Raw genomic sequence first — 17263 nt, forward strand, 5'->3', positions numbered from 1 at the left:
ATGACCAAACTGCAAACAGAAGAAAACCTTTCTTGCTGTTTAATGATCATTATGATCATTACAGCAAGTATGATCATTACAGCAAGTAGGCCGTATGCCGAAACCCTTTCTAATTCCATCAAGTGTTAAAATCTAAGGAAGGATTCAAACTGTTGGACTAGCCAGGAAATGGGTGGCCTCTCCTCTCTCAACTCACTGGTAGCTAGTTAGAAAAGACAAAGGCCAGAGTTGAGTTGTGTATGCGTAAAGGTAGAAGCAAGAGGAAGAAGCAGGCTGGAGCTTGTGGGGGAGAGACATGCCTGATTTCTGCTTGCATCCAAGGCTGTGGCTAGGGGTGAAGCAAGACCCTCTTGGGTTGTTAATGCTGTCATCCCTTCCATTGTAGGCTCAGGTTGTTTATGCATAAATAAGCCATACATCATAAAGACACCACAGTCTCTGCTGTACCCCATTCCAAAGGAAACACAAACACACCTGGAACCCCTGGAATCTCATACTGCTCAGAGGTTGGGACGGCATGCAACATTATTATATTCCTTTTTTCAAATGTGCTATTTAGATATGGGATGTCACATGAAGTCACACAGTCCACTAATAATGCTGCAGATAGGATTTGCACACAAGTCTTAATGTGCTCTTGCGCAGCTACTGCTCATTTGATTAGAGGCATTGAATGATAAATTTCTACAGATGGATTGTTACCTTAATGTGTGAAAGTATCTTGTGTATGATATAGACATAAAGTCGAGAATGGGATACTCCTCATCAGGGTGGACTTTTGGCTCAAAACAAATGGGACAATGTTTGTTGTATATTTGCCAGCAGCTACTCCAAAACATGGAGTAAGGAGAGTACGTTGTGGCTTGGTGTGTAAATCTATGGCATGTCCAAGAGGGAACCTTTCATTTCAATGTTTCACCATTAAGAGATATACCTTATGAAGGCACATGACAACCTGGTGTTATCTAGCTTTTGTTGATGGCCCTGCCTTCTTCCTTGGTTCCATTCCCACTGTTCATCTGTGTTTGTGCCATAAACCTTGGAGAATAATAAACCTTGGAGGCGGAATAGGTCATTACATTATGAATTTATTGTAGTTCTGTTTCATGAGTATATGCAAAGAGGGAAGAGGGGCATTATCACCATACCATGAGACATATTGCCAGATTTCCAGCTTTCATGGAAAACAGAAATAAAAGAAACCCTTGTAGGCAGAATGTGCAGGGTTTTGCAGCCCTGAAAGTAACCCATTGTTCTTATATTCATTTTGCTGGGGAGAGAGGGAAGTGAGAGCAGTGTGGACCAACACAGAAGTGTAAAGGTAAAGGGACCCCTGACCATTAGGTCCAGTCGTGACCGACTCTGGGGTTGCGGTGTTATTTATTCTGGATGTGTGGTTTATTTAAAGGGAAATGCAGTGAAGGAAGTGGGGCTTGCCGTAAAGCTGATTGTAGAAGTAGTGCAATGAATTAAGCAATTGAGGGACTCAGTGTAAATATATCATCTGAATGCCAGGTCTATCTGTAGATCAGTGACAGGGAATCTGTGGCTCTCCAAATACTGTTGAACTTCAACTCCTATTAGCCTCACCAAGCATGGCCAATGGCCAAAGAAGATGGGAGTTGTACTACAGCAACATCTAGAAGGCATCGGGTTCCCTATCCGTACAATAAAGAAAAAGCAAGTGAACCTGCAATGGAGAGGTAGACCTGGAATACTAGTTTCTCAGGGTCTAGGTCTACAAATCTAGCAGAAGTGGTAGGCCTGTTCTCTGATGCTCGGGGGGGGGGGTGTTTGTTTGTCCCCACTTGGAAAAATGGCTGCAGCCATGCTTATCATTTATAATTAACCAAGAAAGGGGGGGTGCAGTCAGCTTGACCAATAACTCCATCTTTCTATTGTAAGATTCATTGCAAACAGCCCCAAAAGTAGGACAAGTAAAAATTATAGGCAGAGCAACAAAGGTTTATATTTTTGAAATGCCGATGCCTTTCTACAACAGGAAAAGATAGGGGCTGCTGCACAGCCGCATCTGCCAAAATTTATATGCCAGTGGAGATGTCCATTTTGAAGGGTAATGCTTGCTTTTTTAAGGCAAAGGCAAGACCTATTGCAGCTGCTCTGCAATCAGAGAAAGAGTTGCAGACATAATGGAAATCAATTGGAACAATGTTAACAGCGCCTCTAAGCCAGTTCCAAGTTAAGAGTGGTTTGTCATGATGTCCCACAGAATTTAGATGCCATTAAAGCAAATGTTCCCTATAAAATATTTCCTCATTTCTCCTTGTTACAAAGTTTGGAAACTTCTGAATGTATTCCCTTGCATAATGTGTATATAAGGATGAATATTTTCTTAATGCCATCTGCTGCAGGGAGTTCCTTTCCTGACAATATTATCAGACAGAACATTGGCCATTTTGTTTCATTAGTGCCCTACTTTAGAAAGACTTAATAACCTGAGGCAAGATGTAAGTCAGAAATGAGCCTCAGTAAACCCAGTGAGACTTAATCTGAAACAGGTAGAGAGACTGCCTCACAGCCCAATCCTGTGCATGCTTACTCATAAGGAAGTTCCACATGTATACTCAATAATAAGCCCCAATGTGTTTAGTGCTGCTTACTCCCAGGAAAGTGTAATAGGACTGGCTCCAATCCCATGCACACTTACCATGGAATAAGTGCTATTGAACATTGTGGGATTTCCCCCCCCCCCCAAACAAATATACCACCATGAGTTGGGAGGGAGGAAGTAGGCTATATGTGAGATGTTTCTAACTCCTGGATCCAGCAAGTGTTAAAATACAAGCCAGGCAAGCTTCCTGTGCTGAGGTGATTGCCTGGGTGATAAGCCATTATGGGAAACAAAGGAAGTATTATTATTATTATTATTATTAACAACAACAACAAGCCACTCTTCCCCAAGCCACTCTGGGCGGCTTCCAAAAAAATATTAAAATACCGTAATACATCAAACATTAAAAGCTTCCCTAAACAGGGCTGCCTTCAGATGTCTTCTAAAAGTCTGGTAGCTGTTGTTCTCTTTGACATCTGGTGGGAGGGCGTTCCACAGAGAAGGCCCTCTGCCTGGTTCCCTGAGATGGCAAATGGGCCAAATGCAGTTTACCTCAGCTTGCAGTTAGTTAGAAGGATGAAGACAGAGTTTAGAGCTGCTATGCTGTGGTGTGACCTAGAAGCAAAGTAGCAAGCCAGATAGAGAGTCAGTGCAACGTATGAGAGCAATGTTTGATTTCTGTTTGAATCCATCTTGTGGCTAAGGGAGAAACAAGACCATTTTGGGGTGTTGATGCTGTGAACCTCTCCATCATAGTCTCCATCACAGTCTTAGGTTGTATACACGTGTAAATAAACCATATATCCAAAAGACACCACAGTCTCTACTGCGTCTCAGTGCCTGGAACCTCTGGAATCTCACATCGCTTGGAGATTGGGGTTGTGTGCAACCATAGAAAGGTTCCAGTTACAGATAGGTAGCCATGTTGGTCTGCCATAGTCAAAATAAAAAAAATTCCTTCCAGTAGCACCTTAAAGACCAACTAAGTTAGTTCTTGGTATGAGCTTTCGTGTGCATGCTTATCTGAAGAAGTGTGCATGCACACGAAAGCTCATACCAAGAACTAACTTAGTTGGTCTTTAAGGTGCTACTGGAAGGAATTTTTTTATTTTGACCATAGAAAGGGTTATGCTGCATGACTCCAGTGCTATGCCTATTTCCTAGGGAGTAAGCTACATGGAACAAGTGATACATATTTCTGAGTTGGCATGCTTCAGATCAGGTTGTGACATTTCACCGTTGAAATCCTAACTTCCTTGCAACAATCCAATTCTTACAATCCTTCAGAAGTCATCCCAGGGGAGGGGGAGACTATCCACATGATAGAAAGGATCCTCGCCTTTCAAACTGCATGGCAAGTGAGCAAATTATTCTTGTGCCAAATTCTATGGGAGGACAGACAGAACTCCCCATTGGTTAATGCAAAGAGTTGATGTGGTTGTGAAGACTGGCAGAATAATGAATGCTATTGTGGGTTTGAAAGAAGCAGTGCTACAAATGCCTCACTCCATGTCACCCGTCAGTGTTTAGGTGACAGATGGGCCTTGTGTCTACCCAGAAAGACTTTGGCCTCGCCATTCTCCATCTCATCTCAATTTGCTTTTCATGCTCCCCCAATTTTAGGAAGCAGCTGTTAGGTGGTTGAAGTTGAAAGGCCCTTTGGGGCAGGGCAGGTGAGCCAATGTTCCCATCTGAAGCTTTATTTCAAGCAAAAGGCAGCTTCCCATATTTCTCTGATCATTTGGGTTTGGACAAACGTTCACGGATTACTGTGCTGCGGTGGCCTGTAGCCACTGCGCTCTCCCCTCGACTGGCTTCTGAACCTCAGTGCCGGATGCCTGCCTGCTGCTTTGCCCAGTTTGGCACGAGGCTTTTGCTGGTTTCCCAGAGAGCTTGGCTTTGCCCTTGCTCTGCAGCACCAGCTCACAGCAGATTGTGGGTCTGATCGGGCAAGTGCTGTAGTGCCATTATGTTGCATATGCCTGATGCTTGGCACGCTCTGGGTGTTTTCGTCACTTTGCCCAAACATACAGTTGTGTTTTGTGCTGCCTCCTGACACATCCATTACAGAGAGAAGTGCGGACTGGCTCGAAGCTGCGGCAGGCCAGGGAATTTATTCAAGGTTCAGTTTCACAGAGTTGTCAGACATGTCATCGGAGGCAAGCATGCTGCTGCTTGCCAAATGGTGACTAATTCCAGCTTCCCTTGGAAGCTCGATCTGGGGCTGGTTTCGCATTGCACAGAAGATACTGAGCCCACTTATCAGGATGATTTAGAGGAGAGCAGGGGAAGAAGCAACCAGGTAAGCAGATGCCAGGCCTGTCATGAGGATGCGTCTGTGCCCATCTCATTACTCATGGAGCCTAAGGGCTGAGAGGCTGCTTAAGACCACCCAGCAATTTTTACAGCTGAACTGAGAACAGAACCAGGACCTTCTAGTCCATAGCTCATGCCTTTAACTAAATGTGTTGCACCAGATAATCATTTTTCCTCCAGAGCCAATAACACAGTGGTGGAGAACATTTTTGGACCAGCAGGTTAGAGCTGTATCTTCCCCCATCCCGTGGGCCAGGGAATGCGCAAACATACTAGTGAATCAGCACCAAACAAGACTGAAGTCTCAGTTCAGCTGCTATTGAACGAAGGGTTCGATCACGCTCTTTTCGGGGATTTGCTTTGCCAGCACGTTCCCCAGAAGGAATGGCCTTGGTGAAGGGTTGAAATCTTCTTCATCAACTCACATCACTTAGTGGCTCCAGCTGATTGACAGGTGGGTGTGGCCTGTGGGGTAAGGCCTATAGCCCAGAGAGATCCCCCAGAGTCTCTAAGGCTTCATCAAATTGTTCGTGCAGAAGTTTAGGCTGGAGAGATGACATGGCAGCCATTTCAAACAGAATTACATGAAGGCCAAAAAATATATTGTGGCTGGTAATCCTCCAGCTCTGAGATTTGGCTCTGGTCCTAGCAGCAGTTCCACTGTGTCCAGGGCATCTCCAGCTCAGGAGGGCAAAAACAGAAAGAGAAAGATTCTGTGGGAGGTTTGGGGGAGTAGTCATCATGTTGTTCCATTCTTCTCACATTGGAGTTGATCTGAATCAGGACCCTGGCCCCAGATCGCAGAATGGTGGTGGTTCATCACATAACTGGCGTGGAGGGCCATTGCCAGGTGTGAAGTTAGGAGAACACGAGCCAGAACTGGTCTCTGCATTAGTTTAGCTTATGCTGGGAGCTGAAAAGACACAGACGGACCTGTCTTGCTCTTGAATACAAGGCTGTAGCTTTGAGGATACCCCCCCCCCAAAAAAAAAACTAAGGAAGAGGCAAATTCTGTTGGAGTGTTAATTCTGTGAGCCTTTCCATAGTGTCCTCAGATTGTATATACTGTATAAATATATATATCCTAATGGCTGAGGGAACCCAGCCAGATAGGTGGGATATAATAATAGTAATAATAATAGTAATAGTAATAGTAACAGTAATAGTAACAGTAACAGTAATAATTAATGACACCACAGTCCCCATTGACCTTTATTCCAAGGAGCCCGGACCCTAGATAAGTGCTGGAATCCCTGGAGTCTCTTGCTGCTTGGAAATTGTGGTGTGCACAACAATATAGATCATCTACAGAACACCTGAGAAAGCAATTAACATGAGTGCAAGCTGGGTCAAGCTCAAATTTGCTAAGGAAGGTCTTTAGACCTGACGACTTTAGCTAATTAGTACAGAAATTAGTGTTGCCTTTTCATGCAACCCCTGTGTTTTGAACATTTGTGTTGGCTTGCTTATTATAGCTTCAACATTTATAATAGGCCACATCCTGCAGCCCAACAGAAGAGTCTAGATACTCATTTTTAAATTACTTGGGCATGTTGAAGATAATACCAGTTTTTATGTTTAAATGCAGCTGTAAATCCACCTTCCAGCTGGACATACTCGTGGGTACAAAGTGTTCTTAACTTCATTTATAGAAATGCTCCTGTTATCTTCTAGTCCTATAGTCAGCAACTTTTCATTAGCACCTTAGATGTCAGACCAGAGTCTGCTCCGTCACACCTATCTTGTAGCATTCCTATTCTGCAGTTGTTTCGATGTGATGCAACCTTTTGGTTCACTCCATAATATACTATTGGAAGGAACTCAGAAATGGTGACCTATGAAGATTCAGTTCATATGAATCTGCCCTGTATATTATAGTAGACTGGTGAGAGGATCTTCCTTGGTGAGTTTCCTGGGTGATGCTGAACCAGCCCTGCTATCACTTCTATATTCCTCCTCTCCATTTTTGGATGCTTTCCGTACAGTTGCATCAAACTAGTTTTAACAAATTAAAGCATATCAACAGCATTTGTTCTAGCAAGCTTGACAAGGGAACATGTTTAAGTGAATGCACCATCTGTTTCTCCTGCCTTGCTGTCTTAATGTTGTCATTTCTCTGTTCTCTTATACGTTACCTACACGCATGGCTGCACATTGTACATTAACAGGCAGCAATGTGAGCAGATGCCGTAATGTCGACGGCACGTATCAAAATGCAGCAGATCTGAGCCCGTTGTTCTGAGATTCTGATGTTCTTCGAACTATCATTATAGAATTATTCCGATAGATGAAGTCATGTTTTGACTTAACTCTTATGTCACCTGGCATGAGGGTGGCTAAAAGTTAGGAGATTCTTTGGCAAAGATCATAATATAAAGTGAAGATGAAAACAGCTCTGCTGGCAATGTAACAACAATAGCTGTTCCAAAATCAATTGTGACAATGAATGTTTTCAATAGTACGATTGCAAAATTACAAAGCGGTACTGTTGGAGTTCATGGGCAGATAAAAAGGAGGGAGATGCAAAAAGGATTGTATTAACTGGATACATAATCTTACAGTTCTGTGGTTGCTAAATGCCTGGGTTCACTGGGATTTAATTAGAACTTATATGTTAAAACAGGATGTCAGACCTGTTTGTTATAAGATATGTGTTAGACTCATGTATATTAGGCCAAACACCGTGTGTATTTAAGCTGTGTGCTAGACCTTTCTAATCCTTTAATTGAGCCAAGTGTAAAAGCTAATTAACTCAGGCAATTTCCTTTTGAGGTGTTAGCCTGAGGATCAGGCCATCTTCAGGAGCTTGTAATAGTTGTGGGGTTTTTTTTTACAAACATATGGATTGAGCATAGGTGGAGACACAACTCCACATTCCTGGCCAGGTTTTGTCATAGTGATTTCGACTTTTGGCGACTTCTCACCCAGCAGGTATGGAAAGATGGCAAATGGGTCTGATGGATTTGGCAGCTGTGGAGCCAAGGTCTTGCAGGTGGGCACTGCTGTGAGAAATCTGGTAAGAAGCCTTTCTTATCAAGTAGACGAGCGCACACTCTTCAGACCCCACCCACTTCTTCCTTCTCTTTCATATCATTCTGTAATTCTGTGGCATCTCGTTGCTGCTTCAGACAGCCCTGCTGCCTGTTATTATTTCTGCTATAATTATGCAGTCTGCTCTGTCTTTACCTGACATTGCCTTGCCCACCCGCCCCCATGCAATTCTCAAGCAGACACTGGTGGAAGTGCAATAATACATCCACCAGACAAGGGTCTGGTGTGTGAAGAACTGGATGCACCTAGCCTACAGATGGCATTCGTCTCCAAATCTCCCAAGGTTTTTAAACTGGTCTTGTCAACATTTAAAAGAGAGGAGTGGCATTGAGCCCTCTGGCATGCTAAAGGAAAGATACTGAGGAGTTAATTGGTGACGACTGATGGCAGGATTTGGCAAGCATTCTTGTACCTTGCAAGAAAAATTCAGAGGGTGGTGATGGGTGGTAAGGTAAAGGTAAGGGTAACGGACCCCTGGATGGTTAAGTCCAGTCAAAGGCTGTGGTTGTGGTGCTCATCTCGCTTTCAGGCCAAGGGAGCCAGCGTTTGTCCACAGACAGCTTTCCGGGTCATGTGGCCAGCATGACTAAACCACTTCTGGTGCAATGGGACACAGAGCACATGGAAACGCCGTTTACCTTCCCGCCATAGCAGTACCTATTTATCTACTTGCATTGCTGTGCTTTCAAACTGGGGAGCTGGGACAGAACAATGGAAGCTCACTCCGTCATGGGGATTCGAACCGCCAACCTTCTGACTGGCAAGCCCAAGAGGCTAAATGGTTTAGAGCACAGTGCCACCTGCCTGGTAGGTGGTAACCCATAAACAGGGAACAACAAGCTGTATTGATGGTCACTGACTTCATAGAATTGTAGAGTCAGAAGGGGCCATAAGAACTTTCCCAGGCACCTGAAGAATGGTGCCCAGCTCTCTTGGAGCTGGTGTACTTGGTGATGGCTTTGGTGCCCTTGGAGATGGCATGCTTGGCCAACTCCTCGGGCAGCAGGAGGAGCACAACGATCTGGATCTCGCAGGAGGTGATGATTGAGCGCTTGCCTTTAAAAGGGAGTGAGGCAAATTCATAGAGGATAAAACTAGCAATAGCTGCTAGACCTGATGACTGTGTCCTATCCCCAGTGTGGGAGTGGTTTGCCTCTGAATAGCAGTTTCTGGGATGTGCAAGCAGAGAGAGTGCTGTCTTGCTCATGTCCTGTTTGTATTTTCTCTATGTTATAGGAATTCTAAGGCCTCCAGTATAGAATAAATGCTGATAATTGCACAAGGTAAACACACATAAGTATATAAACCACATGTCTAAAATAGTACAGGAGAGCAATCCAAAAGCCATCTTGGCTCCCCTAAAGACTAAATATTTCCTCTGCCTCCATAATCCCCCTTGCCTCAGAACATCAGGAGAGGTTTCTGAAGGCATTCCTTTCCTATATCTATGAAACTCCTTTGTATTGTCAATGCTCTGCATTGAGGGATGTCTGCTGGCATCCTAATTGTCTTATCAGATGCTAATGTTTTCTGTAAACTGTGTCTGGAACTATATAAAACTTGCTGAATCCTCAGGAACATCACACTTTGGCCTGCCTGAGCCACAGTAACCCCACCTTATGTGCGATATAATTTCTTACTGGTTGCAGAGGGGATGTCCTCTTTCTCCACACCAAAATGCAAACCCTTAAAAGAGATTTTTCTTCTTGGTTCTGGATCTCTCTTGCCTTTTTGCTCGGAGGGGAGGGAACTCTGTTGCGACAGAAAAATAAAGATCTGCTTTGCTTTCACTTCATCCCGCCCTCCATCCATTCATCTCTGACCGATCATGGACTTGGGGGACTTAGTCCCTTGGGGAGTTGGGCAGCAAAAGCCAACCACCCCCAAGTTTTTCTATACCAGAGAACAGAAAGCCAGATGAGATGGGCTTTTGGTTTCATCTAGCAGGTCTCTTCTTAGGTTCTTAACAGCATCAAAGGCTGTTCAAAGATCCAATAAAACGCACAGACTCAGATCTCCCCTGTTGGTTTTCTAGAGTAGCTTGTTTTCCATGGCTGCACACAGGGGCTCAGAAATATATTCAGGTGTGCCTAAAGCTGAGCAGCAGCTAACCGCTGTCTATTCTAAGGGATCATTAGAATCGAATTAGAAAAAATGAATTAGAATTAGAAAATGGGATGAGAAATGGCTGGTGAATCAACAAGAAGTTAGTTTATTGATCAAGGTCTTGACAACAGTACATTTTGAGTATAAATGATTGCCACTAGAAGGAATAGAGTAAATGGGGTAATGCCAAATACAATTGTAAAGCAGTTATTAAATGGCTGAGTTTTTAAAATTAAATTATGCTAATATGAGGAGCATGGAACAATACCCTTTTAGAAAAATATTTCTTATAATCTTCACTTCATTGCAATCAATGGATGTTTTGCTTGAATGAACACCAACTCATTCTATTTAGTTTTTCAAACATTGGCTAGTTGCCACTGCACCATTTTTTAGTGAGCTTGCCAGCCTTTTGTACTATATTTAAACTCCGTAGTGGTAACAGTGCATAGAAATAAATATGTTTGGCATAATGTGCCAGTGTATACATCAGCCACTAGTTTTGGAAATTGCTAAACTCAGAATATGCTTGCATGGAATATAATATATTCATACTCGTTTGCGCAATCACACAACCCCATTTGCTGAGTAAGGAATTGCTGAAACTGCCAGATTTATGAAGTAAAATCTTTAACATTAATGCCTTCAGAATACTGGTTTTTAAAAAATAATAATATAAGATTTATGCAATGCCCTTCCTCACAAGTGATATTCGGGCTGATCACATTCAAACAAAATATGAATAAAGGAATACAATATAATCAATCAATCAAAGCCATTTCAAATTGATTTTCTTCCTATGAAAATAAGAAAACTCCTATGTTTTAATTTTTATTTCTTTTGTAAATCACTTAGATATTTTATTACAATCAAATGGTATATAAATGCTGTGGCAGAAAATGAATGAATGAATGTTTGATTTGGTTTTTCTAAAATCAATATCTCAACCTTGTTTACCACCAAATGCCTGGAGAAGAGATGGGCTCTCAGCTGGTGTTGGTCTACCATGCCCAGCAAAAGTTATTGTTAGATATCAGCCTTTTAGGGCCCTTTTGATAGTTTTTAGGGCCCTTAATCTGTTAAGCCTGTGTAGTGCAGGCATAGGCAAAGTCCGGCCCTCCAGATGTTTGAGACTACAATTCCCATCATCCCTGACCACTGGTCCTATTAGCTAGGGATGATGGGAATTGTAGTCCCAAACATCTGGAGGGCCGGAGTTTGCCTATGCCTGGTGTGGTGCATACAGTATGTATTTCCAGGGATCTGGCTCTCCTCACAGAAGGACATGTGGGAAAGGTATCCCTCTCAGAAAAAAAAAACAGGACCTCTGAGGTCTACATGCAGAACCTTTATTATTCTCTCTCTCTTTCCTGTTGGAGTGGTGGCAGTGATGGTGGAAGGAATGTCCTTCTGCCAAAATGGCTTCTGCCTTCTAGAAGAGTCTCCAGTCAGTTCAGGCTGCAAATCTGTAGTTTCCCTAATAAATGAGACACTTGCCTATTTTGACAAGGCTATTAAGGCAGTTTTCAATAGTACTGCCTGTTCAAACTTCCTGTCTTACAATAATATAATGGGGGGGGGGAGCAGGTGGTGCTGTGGTCTAAATCACCGAGCCTCTTGGGCTTGCCGATCAGAAGCTTGGTGCTTCGAATCCCCACGATGGGGTGCAAAGCACACCAGTGCGAGTAGATAAATAGGTACCACTGTGGTGGGAAGGTAAACGGCGTTTCCATGCACTCTGGTTTCTGTCACAGTGTTCTGTTGCACCAGAAGCGGTTTAGTCATGCTGGCCACATGACCCGGAAAGCTGTCTGTGGACAAATGCCGGCTCCTTTGGCCTGAAGCGAGATGAGCGCCACACCCCATAGTCGCCTTTGACTGGACTTAACTGTCCAGGGGTCCTTTACCTTTTTACCTAATATAATACATGACAGACTTCTAGAACCTGGTGCCCTCCCGATGTTTTTGAACTCTCCCCAACTCCAGCTAGTATGGCCAATGTTCAGAGATATTGCTGGTTGTACTCTGGCAGCATCTGAATGGCAGCAGACTGGGAGCAGACTGATCCAGGGTGTCTTTAAGCTGAAAAGTCAATTTAAATTAACAACATTCATATAGAACTTCGTACCATCTCCACTTCTCGGCCCAGTCTTAGTATAAACGTGACCTAATTCCGCCACGGAACAGAATAAAGTAAATTATTGTTTCGAAGTTATGGTTATTAATTAAGTTTTCTGATAATGAACATTTGTCAGCTGTCAAGCTGGAACATTTGCAAGCTTTCTTTCAGAATTAAGGTCAGGAGGTACTTTTTCCTTAATGAGAGTTGTCACCACTCTTTAATATAGATGGCATAAATGAAGTAACAGTCTTGAGGCAGAATGATAGTTTGACAGAAATGTGTGCAGGATATCCTTGTCATATATGGATACTATTTTGCATTGATTTTCAGGCACTCAAAAGATTTTTAGTTTTAGTTTTTGCTTTGCTTTGTATCAAGAGCTTTTGGTATTCTTCAGATATATTTTTTTAATCTCCTGAATGTCAACACTGCATTTGGGGAGGACACTAAACATGGACATGCCGCAACAATATCTCGTTCCCTGTCCAAGACTGGTGGGTAGTTATTCAGAAGATCTGGGATCTCCCAGTCTTTTTATTTTGACATTAAATACAGCTGTGGAGAGCTCTGAATTTTAACAGCAGGGCTCTTATTATGCTCCTACAGTCACAGAAGCCTCCACTGGATCAGAGAGCCTTCAATGAACAGCAGGACACCACTGAAGTCAATTCATAATCCAGTATTTTAAAGCAAACAGCACTAAAATGTTCAAACTGCAAATAATTTAACACACAGTTTGAAAGAGTGATATTTTTAAAGACAGGAATAGCGAAACTAACCACCAATGTGTACCATGAATAATAATTTCAGTTGTTTCAGCCTTTTTTTAATGGCTAGGGTGGCCATTCATCCTATTTACAGATAACAGTCCTCTGCTTGAAAGGTTGTTACTGGACAGTCCTTTGTTTGGAGGGATCCTCTATTCCAGTGGTGGCCAAACTTGGCCCTCCAGCTGTTTTGGGACAATTCCCATCACCCCTGACCACTGGCCCTGTTAGCTAGGGATGATGGGAGTTGTAGTCCAAAAACAGCTGGAGGGCCAAGTTTGGTGGCCACCATTGCTCTGTTCAAAAGGCTGGTGCAAGTGTGGTTTAAAGGTCAAAGAGCTGTAGGAAGAGAGAACAGGTGCCCTGAATTGGAGCATCAGTAGTTAGCACCTGGGCAGTTGACTGAGCAGGTGCACAGCTCACTTGGTCACAGTTTTCTCCAGTATTGTGAGTTGCATTGTATTTCTGTTTATATTATAGTATTGAGTCCTAAACATGCATCCATACATGCACATCAGCATATGCACATTTCACACATTTCTTGTGTCCTTTCTTTATTAGTGGCATAACTACTCTGGACTATGAAAGAACTGCTCAGGCTTGCATAGATCAAAAGACTTGTGCGCTTAAGGGAGATATTGAAAAATAATAATAGCAAAAACCTTCCAGTTACTCTGTATGCAAATCTTACCCTCTATAAAGAAATACTAAGGGCTGAGCTGCCCATAGCAACTTACCTAGTGTGTCATAGAACTGTCTTTTACCTCTTTGGAAGGCTGCAAAACCTTCTGGTCTTTGCTCCCTAACTTCACAGAATGCAATGTGTCATTTAAGTGGGGTAATCACTCCCTAGGAAAAAAAATCTCAATTGACATATAGACCACAACTATCCCTCCAACAAGCATCAACCAATAGACACCTTGTACCAAGTACATATCAGAAAAGGTACCAGTCATGTGGTCTTACACTTAAGGATATCACTAGCAGTAACACAGTGCCCACATATATAACTTACCTGGTGGTATGTGTGTGCTTTGAATGTATGGTGTCTACAGAGCCTCAGACTATCCACATCCACCAGCAGGTCTGTCAGGAGTGCAGAGCCTTTCAACTTCATAGAAACAATTCGCACAACACAGCGCTGTGGTTAACACCGTCATTCAAATTACAGACTTGGCCTAGTCTTTTACATCTTTGATGGCTGCTTTATGAAGGCTACTTGGGGACATGATTTGGTTTAGGATTGTGGAACTTTCTCCTGCTGGAGATACAATTTCCCCCCTTGGTATTGGCATGCTGTTTAAGGTGGTGGTTGTTATTGCTGTTGTTATAGTTAGGGAAACTGAGGCACAAGGGCTGAACATATTTTGAGTCTTTGAGATGCTCACAGTTAGTTTATTTCAACATTAGGTTTTTATGACACTCTGTGGATCTATTGCATGATTTTATATTATATTACTGTGTACCATCCTGCAACCTTCAGATAAAGGGTGGTCTTAATAATAATAATAATAAATTTAAAAATTAATGGTAGTAGTTTATTGATGGGAGAGTCAGGGGTTGGGTATTTAAAAGCTGCCTCCCCTTTCCTCCATAAATCAAGCACTGGTTAACAAACTGGCACCTAAGGGCAAGAATTGACTAATTTTGCATTTTCTTGATTACTGCCATTTAGACTGCCTTAATTTTAGCCTCGATACTGCTCATAATGGACTTCCTGCCAGTAAAAGCATCCTAAAATGGCATTGGGTTTTTTTGTGCTACAGCATCACAGTGTTGACTTGTGCTCCTAGTCTCTTATCGCTCAAACATGTCCCCCTTGACAACATTCCTTTTGATTTGCACTGTGCATGGTACTACAAATTACATCTAACTAGTGCTGAATGGTCCTGGCTGCAAGGACTATTTAATTCCAGGTACTGAAACTACCATTTTTTTAAAAAGAATGGATGTTTTAAATAAGGGTGCTAATCAAGTAAAGCTGTTCAATTAATTAACTGTCTTGCTTTTAACTGATTAACAGACACATGGTAGAAGAGGCAAAGGAAGCTGGAAAAACAAAGTCAGCTTGACATTGAAATTCTAGGAAAAGAAATTTTACTCCGGGGTGGGGGAGAGGGAGTGCTGTGGTCTAAGGGCTGCATCCTTGGCTGACGCCTGGGGTGCAGGGGTGGGGGTGGGGAGAAGGGTAAAAACCTGGGAAGGAGAAGGAGCTGAAACCAATTGAGCAATGGAAGGAGGAAGTTGGATGAAAACCCTCCCTGAGAAATCTGCCCCTTCCCCAACCAGGGTGATGGACAGGAGAGAAGGTGGTGTCAAGATGAGTGAGAAAAACAGGCAGACAGGCCACTGCTGGCTTTGGCTGGCTCACTGCCAGCGTGTGACCACAGATAGATAATCTCCAAGGGAAGTTGGTCCTCAATAGGAAAAAGAGAGAAAAGAATAAAGGTTCTGCTTGTACACCTCAGAGGTCCTGTTCTTTTTCTGAGAGGGACATCCATTCCACATGTCCTCTTCCTCAATCTGTTGGGAGCAGATGCTCCAGAAGCAAACACTCAGAGCAACCAATGAGTGGACAAATAGACTGTCCCCTTGAAGTTTAATGGATATAATTTTGTTTGCCTTTTCCCAAGCCATCAAGTAAAGTTTAAAGATCCTGGCAGAAGGAAGGTGGCTGGAAGGCCATCAACTTTGGGGTAGCAGTGGTGGGATAATTTCTCAAGCCCTTGTGCTGCCTGTCAGATCTCCTGGCCAGCCACTGTCCACTGTTACCTATCCCTCCGGAAAGGAGGATGGATATGGCTAGCACATGAACTGACTGCCTGGTTCTACATATTTCACATACTAATACCACATCCTGTCAACAGTTCTCTCCATCTGTGATCTAGCCCATAAGAAGTTGTAGCTCTCTGGTGCAGCTCTCCTAAAGAATCGTTTAATGTTTGCACTGGAGAAGAAGTGGCTCAAGAGCTCTTTGCTTATGTCTCCATTTTGGAGGAAACGGTTGAGGGACATAGTGGCACATGTAGAATGGAGGGGCTGGAACTCCTTGAGATCAGGGGTTATGTTGGGGCCCAAATGGGAAGACCTGGGGCATGGCTTTGTGCATTGAAGGAACTGCTTGCAACATACATTGCATTTTAATTTTCAAGTTTTGCTCCATCCAGTCATGCAGGTCTTGAACGGTAACGGCACATCCTGAATTTTAAATATATTAGTAGAAACATTCTACTCCTGTGCAGTGAAGCTTATCTTCACTTTTACAGAGATCATCTCTACATTAACAGGTCACAGTTGACTACTGTTCTTCAATTTACAAGACAAAATGCTCAAGCACTGGGGTGTTTAAAAAACACACAAAAAACCTCAGCAGGTTTTCCAATTTCAGAACCATCAAGCAGTTATCAACTTTCAGGCATTATTAATCATGGTTGTCACTGTAAGACACTATGAACTCCCATCTATTTTCTTTTAATAAAGCACTTGGTGCTAAACATGTGACCTTAAGCAAATGGAAAGAACAAAATCAAGTTAAAGCATAATTTTCAGCTAGGGATTCAAATAATATTTCAGAGGTCCCAAGAGCTGTACTGTATTCAGGAGTCAGAGCGAAAAGCCTTCCCAAACAGACACTTGAGCCAGTGTGGTGTAGTGGAATCGTAATCTGGTGAACCGGGTTCGCTTCCCCGCTCCTCCACATGCAGCTGCTGGGTGACCTTGGGCTAGTCACACTTCTCTCAGCCTCACTCACCTCACAGAGTGTTCGTTGTGGAGGAGGAAGGAAAAAGGAGATTGTTAGCCACTTTGAGACTCCTTAAGGAGAGTGAAAGGTGGGATATCAAGTCCAAACTCCTCCTCCTCTTCTTTGCATCCACACAGCCGATTTCCTCTTACATCACTGTATCATTTTGCAGTACAAAGTTCTACAAACAAGGTGCAGAATCGGAAGCCCAAATGCAATTATCTCTGTCCCTCAGGATTGTTCCTAGGTCCTGCCCTCCCCAGGGACACTCACTCTTCCTGCCCTCTCCTGAAACACTTCTGCTTGGACTGACACATGTCCTTGAATTGGAGGTGTGAACCCAGAAGCTGCTCACCCAAGTGCACTGGCTAGCTTCCTGGCAGCTGTGTCACTTTTGCTCACTGGAAGAGGGGAAGGGATGGAGAGGCAGCCCTGGGAGCCCTGCCCCAATGCCCACCAGTGAGCTTTTTATCTCAACTAATTTCAAGAGTCGGAGGAGAGTCGGTAGGAGTGGGTGGGTCTGTTTTATGGGGCAATCCAGTTTTCTCCCTGAAGAATTCTGCAAGTGGGAGCCTCCGAAAATTGAA

The sequence above is a fragment of the Podarcis vaucheri genome (assembly GCF_965113315.1).
Source record: "Podarcis vaucheri genome assembly, chromosome: 11".
In the NCBI taxonomy this organism is placed as follows: domain Eukaryota; kingdom Metazoa; phylum Chordata; class Lepidosauria; order Squamata; family Lacertidae; genus Podarcis; species Podarcis vaucheri.